This window comes from Octopus sinensis, linkage group LG12 (assembly GCF_006345805.1).
Source record: "Octopus sinensis linkage group LG12, ASM634580v1, whole genome shotgun sequence".
Taxonomy (NCBI): Eukaryota; Metazoa; Mollusca; class Cephalopoda; order Octopoda; family Octopodidae; genus Octopus; species Octopus sinensis.
Genome location: NC_043008.1, coordinates 37,578,390 through 37,603,350, shown reverse-complemented (window position 1 = coordinate 37,603,350; position 24,961 = coordinate 37,578,390). Strand labels below are relative to the sequence as shown.

The 24,961-nt window shown below is 33.0% G+C and overlaps 1 long non-coding RNA gene across 1 annotated transcript; it reads left to right on the top strand.

Moving 5' to 3' along the window:
* Positions 1 to 301: 301 nt before the first annotated feature.
* LOC118765530 lies at positions 302 to 24,646 on the top strand. The gene is made up of 5 exons (XR_005001393.1): positions 302 to 694; positions 2,856 to 2,858; positions 7,141 to 7,146; positions 21,538 to 21,544; positions 24,634 to 24,646. It is a non-coding gene; the product is annotated as an uncharacterized LOC118765530 (long non-coding RNA).
* Positions 24,647 to 24,961: the final 315 nt, after the last annotated feature.

The window sequence follows — 24,961 nt, the reverse complement described above, 5'->3', positions numbered from 1 at the left end:
CTGATCCCACTTATATTAAAGAGCAGTTACTGTTTATACCTCGCTCAGAGATTTATTATTGTATATATATATATATATATATATATATATGTATGTATGTATATATGTGTGTGTGTATGTATGTATGTATGTATGTATGTATGTATGTATGTATGTATATATGTATGTATGCATGTATGTATATAAAATCAAAATAAGCAACAGGATATCAGGAGGTGATGCAGTACAACCATTTCAAGTGGCTCCATTTAATTGAACAATGCAATCATTACATCAATTTAAATGCAGGGCGATCCTCAGATGAATAAATAAATAGAATTTTTCAATCAGTTGGACACATTAATATAATTTTACTCAAATTCTCTAACAGAGCAAGAAGAGGGAGAAAGTCCATGCTGCTACTAATGTGACTCAGATTATACTACACTTCTAAGAACTGTATGAAGTTTCTTAAGGTCATAGCCTGTAAATGTTTGTGGTTCACTTTTAATTTATTAGTCTTTTTTTTATCAACTACCAAATCTAAGGCTAGAGGGCAGTGTCTGTTTAAGATGGATAGACAGAGTGAGTTGACAGTTTATAGTTGGGTATGGTCATAAATATTGTCAGGATTTAGAAAATGTATAAGTTATAGTCTATAAAGGAGGCTGGGTAGTGGAAGACCCTAAATCAAGATGTTAATTACCAGTTAAAGGTAATTTTGGAACTGAAGGAAAGAAAAAGGTCACTCCTCCTCATCCATAGCCACCGGTCCTCTGTATCTGTTTTGGCATTCACATCTCTTGCAAACTGACCATACATTTTGTTTTCTTCCATGTTTTTGTTTTCGTTCATATGAGTGTGAGCTGTGCTCTATGGAAATTTATGAAATTTTTCAATATAGGGACAACAGAAATCTGGTTAATGATAGATTAGACCTAAGAGTATTATGCATACATAGTGTCACCTGTATATTATTATTCATCTTGTAGGGGTTTAAGTTAGTGTTGACATTATTGTTATTATTACCACTTGATAATTTAATATTCTTTCTTTTTAACCTTGCTATGATGGTACCCATATTAAGGAGAGTAGAGTGTGAGATTTTTTTTTCCAGGAAAGAATTCTGTTGTATCTATGGGAAGCAGGAAAGTTCTTTCTAAAATTGTCATATAATTTTACTCAAATTCTCTAATAGAGCAAGAAGAGGGATATATATATATATATATATAGGTAGGTAGATAGCTAGATAGATAGGTTTAAGAGACAGAATCACCCTCAAGCAACTCATTGAATGACATTATCCACAATATGTGCATATAGGACTAAATATTAAAATTATCAAAACTAATACCTACAATTCTTATTCCAAATTATCAAAATTAATACCTTCACTTCTTATTACAAATCATATACATTACATTCTCTAGACTACATACGTTTCATGACAACATATTCCTCGATATTGCTGAAATAGAATGTCTCTATACAATATCATATTAAAACAATTATATTGCCAATCTTCAGGTCTATCTTATGTGAACTTATTTTGCTATTTACATCCTATATAAAGACATGACAAACTAAGATTATATAACTAACTTTAGTAAATAATTAACAGAAATGTGGAATAAAAATAGGAAAAAGAAATGTTAGTAAAAAGAAATGTTAACTTATCTATATGGAAATTTTCTCTCCATGAATTAAGCATGGCTACCAGCAATCGTATAATCCAACATTGAGAGCTACTTTGTAGTGGAGATAATTCTTATTAACATTTAATATATATATATATACATACATATATACATACAGTATATGCACATATATATATTGGGTCAGCCCATAAATACTATGGGTTTTTTTCAATTGCATGAACTAGAAGTCAGAGGGGGACAGGATCAACTACCTGCATCAACTTTTGAGAAACTAGCAAAGAAGCTTGGATTTGGTCATTCAACCATTCATTGACATATGCATGTCATCAGAAAAGTTAACAAATTGGGTCAATGGGTTCTTCACAAACTTTCTGAATCTAATCACATGCTGAGAATGAATGTATGATATTCTTTGCTGTTACATCTCACAAATGAACCTGTTTTGGACTGAATAGTGACTGGTGATGAGAAATGGGTTCTCTATAAAAATGTCATGCACCAAAGACAGTGGGTAGGGAAAGAAAATACACCAGCACCCCAGGCTAAAGAAGGTCTTTCAAATTTAAGGTGTTATTATCTGTTTGGTCGGATATGAAAGGTTTAGTCCACTTTGAACTTTTAAACCCAAACCAAACAATAACTAAGGAGATCTACTGTGAGCAGCTTGAGCAGCATAAGTCAGCACCAGAAGCAAAACGACCCTCTTTGGTTTCAAGATGAAAGGTGTTCTTCCATCAGGATAATGCTCAGCCACACACAGCAAGGAGGACATTCCAAAGGCTGGAGAAGTTTCGATGAGAAACGATGCTCCATCCACCATATTCACTGGACATTGCTCTATCTGATTATAATTTATTCTGCGGCCTTCAAAATCATTTGGATGGAAAAAATATGAATCCTGTAGATGAGGTCTGAATAGAACTGGAGGAGTATTTTTCATTACCAACAGTGAATTTTGGAAGAAGGGCCTTGCAAGTCTACTAGAAAGATGGAAGAGCATTGTAGAAAATGTAGGAGAATATATTTTAGATTAAAAAAGAACTTTGTTTAACTTAATCTTGAAAATTAAAAGAAGTATAAAAAAACCCACATCATTTATGGAATGACCCAATATATATTTGTTTCTTTATTAGCCACACAGGGCTGAACACAGAGGGGACAAATTACAAAGTAGAGTTTTTCTTTTTGGGGAGAAAAAAATAAATAAATAAAAAGCAGGGGGTAGGTTTCAATCAAAAGGGATCGTAAAAAGGAAAAAAAAATGATCAATAGGGATCGTGTATCACAGAAATGTCATGATGTTAAGTATAAAGAGGGAAACAGATAAGGTTTATCCGTGGAAAGAAAAGCCTACAGAAAAGACCACGGTAACCTTGGTCAATAATGTCATATGTTAACACATTTATTTGCAAGTAAGTAACTTTCTGTTTTAAATTTTTCCGGGTTCATAGGATTATGCTCAAGGTAGCTTTGTCGTTCATACATGCCATCCTTGCTCCATTCACCCATCTTTTTTTGAAACATTCACTAGACAATACACACACAGACACATGCAGGCACACACACACACATACACACACAATGCACAATGTGGTGAGTATTTCCTAGAAGATATGGAAGATACCATAGTTCTACAATTTTTATGTGACCTGTTTAGCATATAAAAATCTTTACAGGTTGCTAAGAAACTACCATCCTCCAATTAATAGAAATAAATTCTGCTGAAGTGCAATAATGTTTTCCTGTAAACCTTTCCACCGAGTGGTCTGTAGAAATGCATGCATCTGGCTGAAGTATTTATGTATTTTATATCTAAAAAGCAATGGCCCAATATTCAAGTGCAGTTGTTTTAGTGCATTATGTATATGTCTGAATAAAGATTCTGGATATATTTTCATACTCACTGAGTTCTCTGCTAAAAGCCTTTGCACAAAGAAGTAGCTTTGTTGCATTTTGAAGGATATTAATTCTTCATTACTTATCCATCTCTCTCTCTTTCCCTCTCTCTCCTTCTTTCTATCTCCCTATTTATCTATCTATAATATATATGTATATATATATAAGAATAGTCTGGGCAAAGTTCAGTCAATGCCACCATCTACCCAGATCGATGCTAAAAAGGAGATAGCTACTCTGAAATGCACACATCCATCGATCTAGATGGTAACAAAGGACTTCCTGCTCAGAGGGATGAGTAGACTGTATGATGCATGTGTGCAAACTGCCATGCTACAGTGAAACATGGGCTGGGACTGCTGAGTACATGAGTAAGCTTGCAAGAAATGAAACTAGTATGCTCTGATGGATGTGTAATGTCAGTGTGCATACACAACAGTGTAAGTGTGCTGAGAGAAAAGTTGGACATACGAAGCATCAGGTGTGGTTTGCAAGAGAGACAACTGTTCTGATATGGTCATGTGTTGCATATGGATGAGGGCAGCTGTGTGAAAAAGTGTCACACCCTAACAGTGGAGGGAATCTGTGGAAGAGGTAGACCCAGGAGGACCTGGGATGTGGTGGTGAAGCACGACCCTCGAATGTTGGCAATGACAAGTGACTGCGACCTTTGGAGATATGCTGTGCTTGAGAAGACCTGGCAAGCCAAGTGAGACCATAACCGTTGTCTATGTCAGTGTTGCATAACTGGCCCATTTAAGAGTACCCTTCAATCACTGAGCAATATACTGTGCTTGAGAAGGCCTGTTAAGTCAAGTGAAATCATTGTTCTGGCTGATGCCAGTACTGCCTGACTGGTACCCATGCTGGTGGCAAGTAAAAAGCACCATTTGAGTGTGGGTGGTCAATGTAATTGCTAAAAATCTTCAATATTTGAAAAATAGCTTTTTATAAGTATAAATACAATATATCAATAGCTTTATATAAGTACGAGCACCCCCCCCACGTCCAATGGAGCTTGGTCGTTGTCAGTCCTGCCTAACTAATCCCGTACCGGTGGCATGTAAAAAGCACCATTTCAGTGTGGCTGATGCCAGTACTGCCTGACTGGCCCTCACGCCGGTGGCACATAAAGAGCAACCTCTACACTCTCAGAGTGGTTGGTGTTAGGAAGGGCACCCAGCAGTAAAAACCTTGTCAGATGAGATTGGAGCCTGGTGCAGCCTCCTGGCTTGCCAGACCCCAGTCGAACCGTCCAACCCATGCCAGCATGGAAAGTGGATGTTAAAGTATGATGATGATGATGATATATACATATATATATATATATATATACATACACACACACGCACTCCTAGAAATATAAAGGATATGAGGAGTTTTTATCAGGATGACTCACTCAAACTATACATATACATATATATATATATATATATATATATATATATATATACATATATATATATGTGTGTATATGTATATAGGGATATATACATATATTTATGTCTGTGTGTGTGTATGTCTATATGCCTAATCACATATACTATGTACAGTCATTCATATGTTATATATGCAGTAAATATACATTGATATAATATAATATAATGTAATATAATATGATATTTATATTTTTTCCCTTCTATTAACATGACGTACATTCAGTTTTTCAGAGTAAATGCTAAATTATACCTTACCCAAAAGATTGTCAGAATTAATGAGCTTTGGCGATAAAACTTATCCCAAATCTAATGAATTTTTATTTTACTCATACTCAATTCAGTTAGCTTAACTATTTTGTTCCTTTGCTGTATTGGTAAGGAGGATTAATAATGGCAGACGTCTTTACATTATATTGTTGATAGCTTGGTGACAACTGAAGTGATGTATATGAAGATCATGAGGAAATAATCAGATGCTGTCTTTTGACTACTGCAAAAAAAGGTATCTTGACGATCATATCATATATATGTTCACACACACATACACACACACACACTGGATGTATGCTAATACACACAGTGATTTATTTCTCTGCTATGTATTCTGGAACTGTATCTGTGAGTATAAGATTCTGAATGATTTAGTACTTAGTCATCATCATCATCATCATCGTTTAGCGTCCGCTTTCCATGCTGGCATGGGTTGGACGGCTCAACTGGGGTCTGGGAAGCCAGAAGGCTGCACCAGGCCCAGTCTGATCTGGCAATGTTTCTACGGCTGGATGCTCTTCCTAACACCAACCACTCCATGAGTGTAGTGGGTGCTTTTTACGTGCCAGATGAGGCTGGCAAACAGCCACGATTGGATGGTGCTTTTTACGTGCCACCGTCACGGAGGCCACGTTCGGATGGTTCATAAGTTCAAATTTTACTTTACGGATTAGAAGCATTAAGCAGTGACGTATACAAATATAAACTTGTTATCAGTTCAAATATTTTGGAGATGTATTTGAAGCTATAAGAAAATTATTCACTGCATTTTGTTATGGAGAAAATTTCTCGCTGGCGACAAAAAGGTGTAAAGAAACCAAACCAGTCAGGGCCACCCTCTACCCAGATCGATGCTAAAAAGGAGAGATACCTACTCTGAAATATACACATCCATCGATCTGGATAGAGGGTGTGCTGGACTGATTTGGTGTGTTGGCTCCTTTTTTGTCTACTGTGGGGATTTTTTGCCATGACAAAATGCTGTAAATGGCTTCCTTCCAGCTTCGAATATGTCTCAACGATATTTAAACTGGTAATAAATGAGACATTAAAGGTATCCATGCCAGTGACACATAAAAGGCACCCAGTACACTCTGTAAAAGGGTTGACATTAAGAAGAGTATTCAGCCATAGAAACCATGCGAAAACAGATGACTGGTTCCTAGTGCCGCTCTCTAGCTCAACAGTTCCAGTTAAACCATCTAACCCATGCTAGCATGGAAAACAGATGATAAAAAAATAATTACGATGATGATCATGATGTTGCTGATGATGATGATGTCAGTCTCTGTAACTTGCTCTGTAATATCTCATACATAACTCCACTAACTTTAAGGAATAAATGTATATATAAAGAGGAGAGTGTTATGTGTTGGGGTTCTGTTGTAATATTTTGATAGAAAGGAGGTGTTGGGAAGTCATTCAGAATAAAAAATAAATTTGCTGTCTCAGTTTGCCTGACTGGAAACTCTAGATTCTACAACTAATTCTCAGTTGAGTTGTTTGCAATAGGAAGAAAAAGCATTCAGCTGTAAAGATAAACAAGGGTCCCATTACGGGAACCAAATCTCCCTCAAACCACACCCTATTCTCTTAACAAGGTAACATATAGAGAATTACACATTAGTTCAGGATTTCATGTATTATTAAATTTATCAACAAAAAAATTACTTGGAGTGTTTGAATTACAGTAGAGTTGTGTTAGTGACCAGGATTCAGAGGGTGGGGATGAAAATTTTGGCGCATCAAAAAATATCTGAACATGAATATAATAATAATTTTTGTAAAGTGCTAAATTGCCTTTCCTATGGTGTAATTGCTAAAAAAACTTCAATATTTAAAAAATAGCTTTTTATAAGTATAAATACAATATATCAATAGCTTTATATAAGTATGAGCAAAACGTCCCCACCACGTACAATGGACGGTGCTAAGTTGTCAAACATTTAAACCAAATTTTCTCAAAACAACTTCTCTGACCGTCCTATAGGCCTCCCCTTTGAGAAACACTGATTTAAACTAAATTTGAGACACCAGCAAAATAAGAAATAAAGATAGGCATTTTTTCTATTCCAAAGAAAAACGATTTTATTCACACAAATATGCAGCCGAAGAATTTAAAGTACCAGTAAGTACATCGCAACAGCTGATGTACTTGCGCATACAAATGCACGTTTCCACGGCTTTCTCGATCGCATTCTCGACTGGAATCGATTTTTGTAATTTTTTCAAGACTTATACACGTCCTGATACCGTTGGTATCTACATATCAAATTTGAGTGCAATCGGATGGAGGATGCCCGAGATCCTAGAAGACACACACACAGATAGACAGAACGGATTTTATATGATAGATAAATACAGTATGTCTATTATATAACAAATTATGTTACTACAGTTTGGGGTACAGCAAGCTTGAAAAAAAAAAAGATAGATAATAAAAAAATAAAATGGAGAAACTGATGTATAAACATCAGTTTATTTGAACATATTCAGTTCTGTACAATATCAAATTCATTTCTCCTACAGCTGTTCCGTGCCCAATTAATTCAATTTGAAGAATTAAATTGAATTAAATATATTTAAATTTTCAAATCAAATATCATTAAATGGGCATTTCTTCAAGAGAAGAATTCGATAAAAAAAGTAGTTACACTAAATGTTTTGGTTGACCCTTGATTGACTATATATATACATACATGCATATGTGTATATATATATATATATACACACACATACATACATACATACATACATACATACATACATACATACATACATACATACATACATACATACATACATACATACATACATACATACATACATACATACATACATACATACATACATACATACATACATACATACATGTATGTAATGCATAAGAATGAAGACAGTTGCATCAAGAGGTGTCAATCTCTCATTGTAGAGGGAACATGTGGATGGGGTAGATCCAGGAAGACATGGGATGAAGTGGTGAGAAAAGATCTACAGACATTGGGACTCACAGAGGAGATGACAGGGCTCTGAGACTCCTGGCAGTTTGCTGTGCTTGAAAAGATACATCAAGTTTAGAAAAAGCATGGTTGTCCTTTCATATAGGCTTGTCCCTTGCAACCCTCTTTGGCTGAGCATCCCCAGTCTCTTGGGTTTGTTGGTGCTGGTGCCTCACAAAAAGCACTTCTGCCAGTGCTGCATAAATGCACCCAGTACACTCTGTAGAGTGGCTGATATTTGGAAGGGCATCCAGCTCAATAAACCATATCAAAACAGACAGGGAGCCTGAGCAGCCCTTCTGTCAAACCGTCCAATGCATGCCAGCATGGAAAACAGACATTAATGATGATGATGATGATGATGATGATGATGATTTATATAAAGGTCAACTTTTAGTCTCTAGCAAGCACTTGTAGACTTCATCAGTAATTCAGTTCTGAAATAAATTGAATGTGATCTTTATTCAGTAATGATGGTCCCATCATAAGCTATGTTTGAAAATAGAATAATTGAAATTAGGTTCATTAGGAAAAAGTCAAATCAAAATATGCAAAGACAAAAATGAGAGAGTAAGACAAAAAACTGACATTGAATCAAAACATTTCACTCATTTTTCAAGAAAATTATAGATTAACTGGGTTTCAAAGAATATGCTTATTGAGAAAAATCTTTTGGTGAAAACTTCATCAAAAGATATTAGTTGCAAAAAAAAGTAGTGTGGCTTTAAGTGATGAAAAAAATGGTAAAACTCAAAATTAACTTTGAATCAAAATATCGCAGTTATTCTAAAAGAAAACTATAGAATGGTTGTGTTCAAATGAAAGAGCTTTATTCAAGAAATCTCATCAAAAAATATCAGTTACAAAGTGATGAAAAAGTGGTGATCATTTTAAGAAATCAAAATAATTTTGTCATTTTAAGATATTTAGCATTATAATAGATGATATTTGATATCAAGGGTCACTTGGAATTCTAGAGATACTGGGATAGAATCCCTGGAGAAGAACAGGTAGGATTTAGGCTCCCAAGGGGCACTTTGGAGCAGATATTTAACATTAGACTGCACACTGAGAATTTGGTTGTGCAGCCTATTGCTGGGTGCATGTCATGTTCTGTATGAGGTCTTGTGTGGGAACCATGTGCTGGCAAGGGTTAGCTTGTGCTTGCTAGCAAATTCTAGGAGTTTCAGTCAACAATTATTGGTTTCTCTGATCCCAAAATATCCTGCTGTACCAGCCTATTGGTGATATACATTTAGGCCTACTTTGGCATTCCAGTCTCCTAAGATAAAGTGGACATCTTTTTTAGGAGCTGTCTTGGTGATTCTCTTCAGGTCATCATAGAATTCTTCAATGAAATCATCATATTCGAACATTGGTGCATTGACTTGTATGATGGTAATATTCTGTGATCTGGCAGCCACACATATAGTGATGAGCCCCTACTGGATACTTGTATACAGCTGATGAATGAGCTTTGATAACAGACAACTGTTAAGGAGTTTAGAGTGATACTACAGTGACTGGCTGTATCAGTTAGAGAATCCCCATGATGATGATATCTGATGTCAGGGCTCGCATAGCTTAAAGGTACAGAGTGCTTAGTTGGAATTTTAAAGGTACAGGCTTCCATTCTCTGGCAATATTTTTCCATTTTCTAAGTGTATTTACTCGATCTCCTAAGCTGTTTTTGCTGCTATTCTATCTTCAAGATTTCCTTTATTTTCTGCTTCAAAGCTAATCCATAAAAATATATGTATTCAAACAGTTAAAATCAACCCTTTATGTGTAAATGATGTGGCTATTTGTGGATATATTTATCACTGATTACAAGCTGTAATGAATGAAGTGTTTTTGACAAAAACAAAAACAATCCAATTTTTGATAGCATCACACATTAATTTTTGGAGAATAGAGTATCAACAAAGAGGGGCTCCTCATGTTCATATGAAAATCTGGGTGGATCAAGTACCTATTTATGACAAAGATTCTCCAGAAAAAATTCCAAAAATTATAGAACCATATATCACTTACAGTTTGCCATGTTAAGTATCTAACCTCACTCTTTACAATTTGGTCGGTCATTTTTAAATGCATTCATGTAGCAAATCTTGCTTAAAAATTTGTGGGAAAGGAAAAGATGTGATGAAAAAATGTTGATTTGGCTTTTCTAAGGCTGAAGAAAGATTCGACTTTTTCATTGTTGTTGAAAGTGTCAAGTTAAGATGAAATTGAAAAGGTGTTAAACGTCTTCATCAGCTTTGAAGAAAATCATTTGAAGATTAATCAATGATTATAATCGTTTACTACTTTTAATATGGCAGGCAAATGTTGACTGTTAGCATATTGGAGAAAACGGTATGATATTGACCAGATATGTGACTAGCTACTAAACCAAAGCTGAGAAAAAAGAAGCTGAAGGTGTTCAGAAAAATTTTCTTCAAAATATATTTCTGGAATTGTTCATCAAATATTATGTGTGCTTTTTTGTTCATAATTCTATTTTTTTTTTGCTTTTTATTGCAAACTTCAAAATTTATGTTAATATATTTGATTAAAAAATTTTTCATGTTAAGCTCAAACATTTCTGTTTTATTTTTAGTATTACTAAAATGGAAAATATAAAGGTGTACAGAATTAATTATGATAATAGAAGTGTTGCCTGCAAAAAAAAGTGGATGAATGAAAAATGTAGTTGCAGTGTGCTACAATATTTTAAAGTACTAAACCTGGAAAAGTACAGAACAAACGGTAATTAAATTTTCTAAAGTACAGGACATGAAAAAATAAAAACTTTAAAAATTGTAGCTAATGTTAGAATTTCAAAACTAAAATAGAAAGAAAAGCCCTTTTATAATTTATATTTTTAGATTAAAATACTCAAGAAGCTATTTACTTTCAATTTTTGTGAAAAGACCAATTGCCTCCAAGTTTACACGTTAAAAATTTAATATCATAAATTTAGTATTTTATGTATCTAAAAAACAGTATGTAATAGCATTTTAAGCAAAATTGATAGTGTATTATAGTTTCAATAATTCATAAATATTTTTAAAAAACCTAGAGTCATTTCTATATATTGCACTCAATTTCTTCATTAGCTTTCATTTTTTTTAATATTCTGACTGTAAATAGAAAATACTTTGTTATCAGATATTGCAAAGTTTAAAGAAATTCTTTTGGTTTAAAAAATTTCTTAAGTGTTTTTTATTCTTGTTTTTTAATTACACATATGAAATTAATTTTAACACATTATCTGTGATTTAAAAATATTTGGATAATGAGTTTGGTTAAGAAAATAAAATTAAAAAAAAAAATATAATACTAAAAATAACACTGAAATGTTTCAGCTTAATTCAAAGAAATTTTAAAACCAAAAATGCTAACTTGAATTTTAAAAATTTGCTATGTAAAGTAAAAAAGAAATGTGTGTTTGTGTATATATATATATATATATACACACACACACACAAACATACATGTATTACATGTATATATATAATAAGATGAGAAAATAGGGAGATAATTGATAAATTATTATTTATTAATTAAAAAATTGACATATATTCCTCACAGTAGTTTCAATTCAAGACCTTCAGAAAAATTAATTAATAAAATTTTAAATTATTTGAAAGTTGAATCTCCTCAGACGTAGTTTAAGATGTACAAAATAAGTGTTCAATCCCTGTATGTTGAGCAAATGGCTGCAAACCGTCAACTATATATATCATCATCATCGTCATCATCGTCATCATCGTTTAATGTCCATCTTCTATGCATGCATGTCCATCTTCTATGCATGCATGTCCATCTTCTATGCATGCATGGGTATATATGTATAGATATATATATATAAGCCAGAAAACTGCAGCATTATTTGATGAACAATTTCAGAAATTTATTTAGCAAATTCTAACTTCAGCAGCTTGCTCATTCTTGTCCTGTACTTCTCTAGGTTCCATACTTAACGATATTCTAGCACACTGCACCCATATTTTCCACTTTAGTATGTATGTGTGAGTGTGTGTGTGTGTGTGTGTGTGTAAGGATAAAGATCCTTCCCAAGTCATACAGGCTCATAGGACCGGTTCTCCAGTTTTCATGGCACATACATTCCCTTCACAGAATTATTCATTTTTGTCAGGTGAGCAGACTGGAGCAATGTGAAATGAAGTGTTTTGCTCAAGAACACAAAACATTACCTGGTTTAGGAATTGAAACCACAATCTTACAATTGTGTTCAACCTCCTAACCACTAAGCCATGCACATCTACATATATACATACATACACACACACACATATATATACATATACATATATACACACACACATACACAAACACACACACACATATATATATAGTAAATCCCAAAAAGATCAAACACAAGAAAACAACAATGCGAGGACATGGTACATGTAATGTATTAGCAGATGCTCAGGAAAGGAAGGAAAGATGGTTTAATGTTTTGAGCAGATGCTCTTTTTTGGAAAAACAGATGCAAGTCCAATAGAAGGGAAGACAGAAGAAGAAAATCACCAACGATTCACATGTGGTTACATTTTGATATATATATATGTATATATGTGTGTGTGTGTGTGTTTGTATCAGCACTTTTCAGATGATTGTAGTCCCTGTTAATGTACATGCTTTCATTCATGTGCGTTAACAACAGATTTCTACAGCTTATATCTGGGATATTATAGATTTTTGTAAAATTAAATTCAGGAACTCAGCATACAGGGATTTTTGTTATCCAGTTAATGAGTTCATCATTGTTTGATTTACCTGTAGTTTATTCTGAAGGTGGATGAAACCAAATCATAAAAGTACACACACACACATTTATACACACACTCATGCACACACAGTTAAAAATAGCACACAATTCCTGTTTCAGGGTTGATATATATGATTCCCCAGTGAAGAGATACTTTTGATTCGTAATTCTTGTTTTATGGATTGTGCTATCAAAGAGTACTAAGAAAATGATGCATAATCCAGATTAAATAACTTTCAAATCAGTCAGTAATAACCTTGAAAATAACGAAGCATGACTTCCCAGAAAATGGGTGCTACTTTTGACTCACCCTGTATAACGAATAAAGGGATTGCAAAGCAGGGATTCAAGGTATAAATACTTAATAGGCACAGGTACATGTTTGAGGGAGAAATCTAGGTACTGCTTCTCCATACCAATGTACTAAAGAAGAACTCAGCTGTTTGGGGATAAACAACATATCAAATAAAGGTACTGTGTAGCTTGTTTTCTGTATCTTATTCAATAGATGTGTGTGTATGTGTGTGTGCATGCATGCACGCATTGTGTGTGTGTGTGTGTGTGTTTCATCATCACTTATCATCAAATGATGATGATGATGATGATGATAAGTGATGATATATACACTCCCTGCCACACACACACATATATATGTATATATAAAACTATATTATATGTATATATAAAACTATATTATATGTATATATAAAACTATATATATATGTATATATAAAACTATATTATATGTATATATAAAACTATATTATATGTATATATAAAACTATATATATATGTATATATAAAACTATATTATATGTATATATAAAACTATATTATATGTATATATAAAACTATATATATATGTATATATAAAACTATATATATATGTATATATAAAACTATATTATATGTATATATAAAACTATATATATATGTATATATAAAACTATATATATGTATATATAAAACTATATTATATGTTATATATAAAACTATATTATATGTATATATAAAACTATATATGTATATATAAAACTATATTATATGTGAATACAATATTAATTGTGTTTCTCAAGATAAGAGTGCATTCTGAAATAAAACATTAAGAATACACCTTCAAGCAATAGAGAGCTTTATCAAGAATCTTATATAATTATGCTGTCACTCAATCGTTTTTACCAATTTACAGCCATCTTAATATGTCTGTTACGACAAATCATTATATATTTTTCTTATAATATTTTGATTATAATTTACAGATAACCTGTGTATTATAATTGCTTCAAACTGTCTAAAACAGAACACTGATATTCCACTTGTAATTAACTAGATTTATCATTTGCCAAGTAACCATAGCAAAGATTTTTCAAATGCAAATGTTTTACTAATATGGAAAATCAAAACATGTGAAGTTTATCGTGTTACTAAATTTGCTTATCAGGTAAAAATGCAAAGCTAATGATTTTCAATCAGAATGTGAATAATAACAATAATTACGAAGTCGCTAATGAATAATTGACTTTCAATGATAGATGAAGTTGCTGACGTAATAAAGATATTCTTATATTGATAGAAATTGGTTTTAAAAAAAAACAAAAATCTATCAGTTCATGGTTTCTGAATTTCTTTTTTGTTTTTTGCAATCTTATTTACATTTGTTTTCTTAATTTATGACAATTATTTCCATCTTCCTCTTTCTCATCCTCACCCTCGTTTTCCTCATCACCATCATCATAGTCATCTGTTATTTTCATCATCATCACCAACACCATCACCATCACCATCACCATCATCATCATCATCATCATCATCATCAGCAGCAGCAGCAGCAGCAGCAGCTTTATCTTCATAAATTATTATTGAGCAAAGCTGCAAGCTAGCAGAATTGTAAATACATTGGACAAAATGTCTTGTGGCATTTGTTCTGGTTCAAATCTTGCCAGGCCCAGCTATGCATTTTGTTCTTTTTGGAGTCACGTACTGGAGCCAGTGTTACTGACCAACCCTCTCTCCTGAAAACTGCTGGTTTTGTACCAAAATTTGAAACTTATTTTTACTATTATTACTGCTGCTGCTGCTGCTGCTGCTGTTGTTGTTGTTGTTGTTGTTGTTGTTGTTGTTGTTGTTGTTGTTGTTGTTGTTGTTGTTGTTGCTGCTGCTGCTGCTGTTGCTGTTAAGGCAGGTAAAATAAAAATGCATTTCATTCATCTTTACATTCTAAGTTCAAATTCAGCCAAAGTCTACTTTGTCTTTCATCTTTTTGAGGTCAATAAAATAAATACCAGCCAAGCACTGGGGTCAATGTGAACTATTAACTTCTCTCCTTGAAAGGGGTTGTTAGCCTTGTGCCAAAATTTGAAGCCATTATTATCAATTTTAATAATATTATTTTGGTTTGGCTTGGGTTCGGTCTTATTCCTATTCCTGGTATGCATTATGTGAGTAGCAGGTGACTACCTCAAACCTTAGGTATCCACAAATTTGCAGCAGTTTTTCAAGTGCTTAGAACCCTCCCGATAATCCTTGCTGTCTAAGAGACAAACTTTCTGTAGGAGCTCTACTGGGCATTCTATTCCAATCTCCTTCAGCCATTTCTCTCTTTTGCCATTTTATAATTTCTGCTCCGTACCAAAGTGATGCTACCACTCACGTATTAACTGCTTGGATTTTATTCCATCCAGTTAACCTCAGTCTTTAGAAGTCCTCCATCCTCAGTTGTTCTTTCATTTTTGTTTTCCATTATCTCGTTGAACTCTAATACACCAAGGTATTTGTATCCTTCTATTTCAATTTACTTAATCAAGTCTCTATTCAGTAATTCTACCCCTGCTAGGGACTGTACCTTACAACTTTTTGGTAGATAGGACTCGGCACTTCCTGATTCAAAACGACATTCTAATATCATTACTAAAACAGTGGACCATGTTCCCCAAGGGAATTATTATTATTATCATTATTATTATTATTATTATCATTATTATTATCATTATTATTATTATTATTATTATTATTATTATTATTATTATTATTATTAAAGCATAAAAGGCAAAGTTGGCCTCAGCAGAGTTTGAAAAGAGGACAAATTTTGTTGAAATCAGCTTTACCTTTCACCCTTTCAAGGTCAATAATATAAGTACCAGTTGAGCACTGGGATCAATGCAATTGATTTGTCCCCTCAACCAAAATATAAGGTCCTGGGCCAATAGTGGAAAGAATTGTATTATTATTCTACTTGACTATTGTAGTAGGTAGACATCGTTTTCCTTCTCTGTTATTTTTTTCTTTTACAATTTAAATAAAATATTCAGCTTGGAACACTGATCATTATGTAGTTAATTGTCTCAACCATGTGGCATTTATTTAGGGTTTTGAGGGACAAAGCTCCATTAAGAGATAAGTGTCTCATAAATAATATTTCATGTTTCGTCTGAGACAATATGTACAAGGAAACTTTTTCTTTTTAACTAATCTGATATCTAGACACCTTAACAATTCAGTCATCACCAGCTTTTAACATTGACAATAAAAATAAAGAAAAATAAGTAAAAAAAAAACAAAACACAAATTGTTTTTGGAATTTTCCAGAAGCTCCCAGATTGTACATACTTGTTTGTTATAGTTGTTATGCAGTTATATTATTATTGTATATGATCAATAAACAGTTACAATGACTTCCAACAATCTCAGATTTGGAGGGAGAAATAAAGTATTGAAATGTTGCAGCAAGTCAAAATATTTGTAGTCAGTGCTGCCATGGTTTGAATTACAAAGGTAGAATGGTCATGAGGCAACGTACAAGAGTTGGAGAGAAATCAGCTGAAAGTTTCCTGTGTTACTTTGTAATCAAAATTTTCCTCAATACAGAAAAATTCCTGAATACATACAGTGTTTATATATATATATATATATATATACATTTGTGTGTGTGTGTATGTCTGTGTATGTGTGTGCATGTACAAACACATGCACATATATAAATGTAGATATGTGTTTATGTGTGTGTATGTATATATATATATATATATATATATATATATATATGTATATATATACACACATATATATGCATATGTGTGTATATATATATATATACATATATATGTCTACATATATGTATGTATATATATATATATATACATACATATATATATGTGTGTGTGTATGTATGCATATATATAAACATACATTCATATATATATATATTCTGCATTAGTCGTTTTTTGTTATAGATGGCAGCATGATATACTGGTGTACTGGAACCAAATACACGGCTATGTACTACACAATGCAATGGTTGCAAAACCAAGAATCTCTAAGAAGTACCAACAATACAGCCAGAAATTAGGAAATCTAAAGTGGAACTGCTATGCAAAGAAAATACAAAGTGTGGAATAAGTCCAATAGTTAGCAAAAGTTTGTTATTAGAGTTAAGAGAGGGGTAACCATCATCATCATTATCATCATCATCGTCATCATCATAATCAGTAATAATAATAATAATAATAATAATAATAATAATATATTATTATTATTATTATTATTATTATTATTATTTGACTGTTGTAGTGTCAAGACAACACTTTTCTTCTTTTTTTTTAGTTAGAATTTATTCAAGTATTATCAAATGAAATTTTCTTTGAAGTACTTGTGAGAAAGAACTCAATTAACTAAGGAAAGCCTGCCCTCACTACCCAGGGGTAGACAACAGCAACAAAAAGTTGTTTGCTTTACAAACCTTGAAAAACCTTATTTATATACGGGCATGGCTGTGTGGTTAGGGAGCTTGCTTTCTAGCTACATGGTTTCGGGTTCAGTCCCACTGCGTGGCCCTTTGGGTAAGTGTCTTCCACTATAGCCCCGAGCTGACCGGAGCTTTGTGATTGAATTCGGTAGGTGGAAGTAACTGCCGTGTGTGCATATGTGCGTGTAGGTGCTTGTGCCTCTCCCAAAGAGAGAGAGAGAGAGAGGGATTACAGTTTCACATCCAAAATTGCTACCATAGTTATTCTACGAGAGCTTTGCCATATCAGGGAAAACTAAAATAAAACTATAAATGTAAAACCAAAATACATAAATAAATGTACAAAAACGGGATACTGAACAATTTAGTAAACAATTAATGGGGAAAAATTCTTCCAGACACTCAAATGGGTAGTTCTGAAGGCAGCAGTAGTAGTAACAATCGCAACATTAACTGTTATTACAGAGATCAAACACTATAATTCATTCATGCAGTAGTTGTGTTAAAGCAAACTTACCTTAAGCATAAAATGAACGTCAGCTGAACAGTTATATTCTGAATATAAACAACATGCAAAAGATAGCCTTTTAGTAAAACTAAAACTGATACAGTACAACATAAAAGGGAATACACCAAAGATGTTGGAGTTCCCAACACTAAAATGCTTTCTGGTGCATTTGGCTACACTCATACATAAAATGAGAAATTGCTAACTGAAGGTCCAGGAGACCCTGATACAACATCGTCTGTAATTTACTATGTTTAATTCCTTTTAATTATATCTTATATCTTGCTTTAATTATTGTTTTTCATTTTACTTTTTTTTCAATTCTGTGCAATTATGAGTTGTTTTATTTGGACAAATCCTTCTGCCAGATTCCCAAGTCTATGAAAGGCTAAGAAGTGAAATTTTATAGATGGAAATTATACAGTACTTAACCAGATTTATACATGTATCTATATGTATGTGTATATGTGTTTATGTCTGTATGTGTTCTGAGTGTGTGTGTATGTGTATCAGCATGAGAAGTCAATATAATTGATGCTCTCTCTCTCTCTCTCTCTCTCTTCATATGTCTTGCCAACAGGCATTAGCAATAAGGATCTCCATGCCAAAGTCTGAGAGTTTCATTGCCTACTGGTAGTTTATTTACAGTTTGCTCTGCTTGTTTCCTGCTTTTCCAAGCAACCCTTGGGACACAGGGTTTATTTAACTCTTAGACAGAGAGACTGGTGTTCACATCATAGTATAGCATGATCCACTCATCATTTGGCCTGCATGACACATGTCTAGGGAGTCCGTTCTCTTTCAAGTCCTATATGCCTTGGCCACAGGAACATATTTTGTTATTTGACCCATAATAATTAGAGCCCTTGACTGGTACTGCAAACACAGGCTGTAGGTTTGTGAAAGAGAAGTCTCACTACTGATTACTGTCTGATATCTTGTCTAGGATAAATAATTGATACATCAAAGAAAAATAAACCACTCTTTGCTTCTGAAGATAACAGCCCATTTTCAAAATGGTCTTAAAGAGCAAACCTTTAATTTCCGGAGAGTTATATCAAGAAGCTTATATAACAATTTTACAGTAAAGTCATTTCCCAAATCTAGAAGTATATAAATGTGTTGTAAGATAAAATCAATTTTTCTTTCATCAACCATTCAACAATGTAAAGCAGATACATTAATCATTGCACAAGGAGTAGAGAAGTCCTCTGACTGAGATTATGGCCCTTTCTACAAGGAATTACATATGTATCTACTTAGCTATGCTATGTTCCTCTGAGGAACAAAGCAGCTAACTCTTTGATGAGATGATTTTACTTCTGGAAAATATTTCCTTTAAATTTGTAAAACATCCAAGTTTTTTTTTTTTTATATAATTTTATTCTTTTTGAGTTAAACTATTTGCATATTTTTCTTAGTAAATACAAAATCCAAGCAAACTTCCATTTATTTCTTCACTCATTCCTTTTACATCCACTTTACCTGGCTAGCATGAATTTGATGAATATATTATCAAAGCTTCATGTTTATGACCATAAAGGCACTTATGGTCACTAATCCTTGCCTCTGTTTTAAGTAAAGGATCTATTTTCCCAAACATCTCCAAAAGCACAAAGCCAGTATTTGACGCATTGACAGGGAGGATAAGAACGACAGTGATTTTTAAAGAAGCCCAAACATGGCCACACACACAGACCCGCACACAGACCCCCCCACACACACAGATATATATACATACACACGTATAAAAGGACAAGAGTTTATTTATGAGTTAGTTACATCATTTTACATGTCTTTCATTAACGATAATAGCTATTTATTTATAAGGAAAAAAACCTTATAAGCAGATTGCATTATCAAATCTTTAGTGATGGAGTAACACACAAAAATAAACTTTTAAGGATCTATAAAAGACATCTGTGATCTTTCAAACTACGGAGACCAGTGAGAGCAAGCTTGGATTATAATGTGAGTTCTCTTTGTAGTTTTCTCTTTTGGTTTATATGAATGCACATGGAATTCTAAACACAGGTTGTGTGTCATGTAATTTAGATGATATTATTTAATTAAAGGTTTCAAATTCTGCCACAAGGCGAGCAATTTTTGGGGAGGGGCCAAATCAATCAAATTGACTCCAGTGCTCAACTGGTACTTATTTCCTTGAGACCAGAAGAATGAAAGTCAAAGTCGATCACAGCAGAATTTGACTATATATTTAAATAATATAATATAATACATATTGACTGTGTGGTTAAGAAGCTTGTTTTGCCATCTTGAGATCTTGAGTTCAGTTCCATGGTGCAGCACTTTAGGAAAGTGACTTTGGTTGACAGAAACGTTAGCATGCCGGGTGAAATGCCTAACAGCATTTCGTCTGCCGTTACGTTCTGAGTTCAAATTCTGCCAAGGTCAACTTTGCATTTCATCCTTTCGGAGCCAATAAATTAAGTACCAGTTACACACTGGGGTTGATGTAATTGACTTGATCCCTTTGTCTGTCCTTGTTTGTCCCCTCTATGTTTAGCCCCTTGTGGGCAATAAAGAAATAAGAAACTGTGTGGATACCTGTCATGTGTGTGTATGTGTGTCTTTGTATTTGTGTTTGTTCCACCCCCACCACTTGATATATTTATTTCCCTGTAACTTAGCAGTTTGGCTAAAGAAACTGATAAAATAAGTACCAGACTTAAAAATAAATACAAAGGTCAATTTGTTTGACTAAAGCCATTCAAGCTGGTGTTACCAAATGGCACATTCCAGTGAATGAAGCAAGTAACAGATACATATCTATCAAAACAAAGAACGATTAATAATAGATTAGTAATTCAAGTGAAATACTTCTTAAGTGTTCTGTGGATAAAAATACACCAATCTAGCAAAAATGTCTTCTGACTGGTCTTGTACTCCAAGTGATTCTAATCAAAGTCCACCACCAGTCAAATTTGTAAAGCCATGGTTCCAATCCTCAGTTAAGACGGTATGCTTTTATAGAGTGATTCATAAATTAGACAGAAATAATGGATTATATTCATTTATTCATTTATTATAGCCTTACAAGAGTTTCCGATATGCATTTGGGTGTCTTCGTGATTCAATATTATCAATTGATCGATTGATTAAAGAACTGCATCACCAAGCTACCTTCCTCAACTGCCAAAGAAAAAGTTAAAATTTGAAGGAATTTGGTCAATGTGGCATTAATTATAGAACTAGGCCCACTATTTTAAATCATCAACCTTAAGCCATTTCTGGCTCATATTTCAGGCAAATAGTATTGACATCCTAAAAGTAATTTGATATCCAACAATTTCCTTGGTTTTTTTAATTTTGAATTATTATTATTGTTTTTTTATTGCTTACACTATTGTGTATGATAGCACTTCCAATCAGTTAAGATCAGAAGCCATGAGAGCCACTGTTTGGTACTTCATCAGGGCATTTATTATTATCATTATTATTATTATTATTATTATATTATTATTATTATTATTATTATTATTATTATTATTATTATCAGTATCATTATTACTATTATTCAGTATACTTATCATTATAATTATTATCATTATTATTATTATTATCATTATCAATATTATTATTATTATTATTATTATTATTATTATTATTATTATTAAGGAGACGAGCTGGCAGAATTGTTACCACACTGAGAAAGCTGCTTAGTGATATTTCATCCGTCTTTATATTCTGGGTTCAAAATCTGGCAAGATCAACATCTGCAATTCATCTTTTCAGGATCAATAAAATAAGTACTGCTTGAGAACTGGAGTTGATGTAATCAACTTATCTCCTCCACTCAAAGTTGCAGGCCTTGTGCCAAAATTTTAGAAAAGGTGGCAAGCTGGCAGAATCATCAGCAGAGTGGGCAAAATGTTTAGCTGCATTTCATACATGTTTATGTTTTGAGTTCAAATTCTGCTGAGGTCGATTTTGCCTTCATGGTCAATGAAATAAATGCCATTTGAAGACTGGAATCAATGTAACCAACTTAAGCTCGCCTTGAAATTGCTGGTCTTGTTCTAAAAAGTCTAAGCCATTATCATTATTATTGCAGGTGGCACACTGGTAGAATCGTTACTGTGGTGGGGAAAATGCTTAGTGGTGTTTCTGAGTTCAAATTCTGCTGAGGTCGATTTTGCCTTCATGGTCAATAGAATAAATACCATTTGAAGACTGGAATTTGAAACCATCTGCTGAGGTCGATTTTGCCTTTCATCCTTTAAGGTTTGATAAATTGAGTTCTAGATGTACACTGGGGTTTATGTAATCAAGTAATCTCCTTCCACCCATAAACTTGCTGGCCTTGTGCCAAAATTTGAAATCTTTATAATTATTATTATCAATGTGGCAAGCTAACAGAATCGGTACTGTGTTGGATAAAATGTTTAGTAGCATCTCATTTGTCTTCTCATTCTGAGTTCAAAAAATTCTGCCAAGGATGACTTAACATTTTATCCCTTCAGGATTGATAAAATAGGTACCAGTTGAGTACTGGGATCGATGTAACTGATTTATCCCCTCCCCCATTACAAAATTTGAAACCATTATTATTGTTATTTTATGTTTATTTTACCATGTTTTTTTTCTTTCTTCTTCCTTCTCTTGACAGAAGTGTGCCAAGAGAAATCAAGACTTTTCAATATTTATCTATGTACTTGTTCCAATAAAAGAATCTGAAATATCAATGCCAAGAATGACAACAACAACAACTACAACAAAAATATAAATAAATATCATTTTTGAAAATAAAAGGAGGAAAACAACTAAAAACTGAATTGTACCTTGGCAATATTTTAATTTTTTTCATTTTTGTTTATCTGGTTTTGTTTTATTCTTTGTTCTTTGAGTTTTTTTTTTTCCACTTTCCTCTGGTGGACTTCTTTTGTTTCATTTTTACCATTGTTCGACTGGAATTCTTTTGTGAGCTTGATTGTTGGATTGTTTTATTTCAGAATTCTTTGAATTTAAGTCAAAAAGTTAAGTAAGTGATGCCAGCTGTTGTCTAATGCACAGAATGCTGTAGCAGCTGCAGCAACAGTAGTAGTAGTAGTAGTAGTAGTAGTAGTAGTAGTAGTAGTAGCAGTAGTAGTAGCAACAGCAGCAGTGATGTATTGTATCTCTAACATTTACTTATAGTTCAGGTGTGAATAATTACAAAGGATGTGTGGCAATGCGAGTTGAGATGATAGAATACCTAGGAATGAACAAAGACAAATTCTTGTACATCAAAAGCATTCAAAGAAAACAAAACAAAACACTTTCCAAAAAAAAAACAAAAAAAAACAGAACGGAAGAAAGAAACACATAACAAAAAGTAACAAAGCAAAAAATAGTTCCAGCAGAGATGATAGGTGATATATATGTACGAAGAGAATAATGATGGCTGTGGGGTAAAATGAGAGAGATTTTTCAAAGAAGGAAACACAATGCCGAACTTAAGATGAAGATCTCAAAGAATACAGTAGGAAAGAGGAACACACGATGACAGGTTTCATAGCTGTTAACATTAGCCCATCCCAGCATGGAGAAACTAATTTAAAAGCATTACTGCTACAATCACTGTGGCAACTCAGGTTTAATGCCTGAGATTTGAAAGACCGGAACTTTCGTCTTTCGGAAATATCAACTGTACCTTTTATTCATATGAAGACCCAATGCACTGATTGTCAACATAATCTTTGTTAGTCGTGGGTGTATGCATTCACACACACAAAGATGCATTGCATACAGTCATATATAAACATCATCATCATCATCATCATCATCGTTTATATATGTATACACGTCCACCTACGCACAATACAGGAAGACACACAAATACACTCATACATGCACACACACATATATATACATATACATACACACATGTATATATTATATATATATACATGTATATATATACACATACATATCTATATCTATCTATATATGTATATATATATATATATATATTATATATAATATGTGTGTGTGTGTGTGTATATATATATATCCATACATACACATACACACATACACTCATATATATATATATATATATATTATAATATATATTATATATATATATATGAATATTCCCATACACACATACATAAACACACACACACACATATATACATATATACACATGTACATCACACACATACATATATACATGGTTAACCCTTCTCTCTCTCTCTCACTTGCTTTCTCTGAGTAACTAATTCACAGGATAATGTCACAGCATCATAGGTCATTCAAAACTGTGGATAGATTTCACAGGAAAGTAGGTATCTGCATTTTAATACTTTAGCATAAATTCTTTAAAAAGTTAAATATTTTTAATGAATACAAAACAGAAAGAAACCTGAGAGGGAGAGAAGACAATGGAAGACAAAATAGAAGAAAGAAAGATAAAGGAAAGGAAGAAAAGAAAGAGGAGGAAGACAAAGAAGAGAAAGGAAGATGTAAACAAAAGACTTTAGAAGAGAAAAGGAAAGCAGATGATTAAACAAGAAGAGACAAAAAGAAAAAAAATCAAGACAAAAAAACGTAGTAGTAGTAGCAGTAGTAGTAGTAGTAGTGTAGTAGTAGTAGTAGTAGTAGTAGTAGTAGTAGTAGTAGTAGTAGTTGTTGTAGTTGTAGTAGTAGTGAAACACATAAGTGTAGATTATATGTACACAGACATACA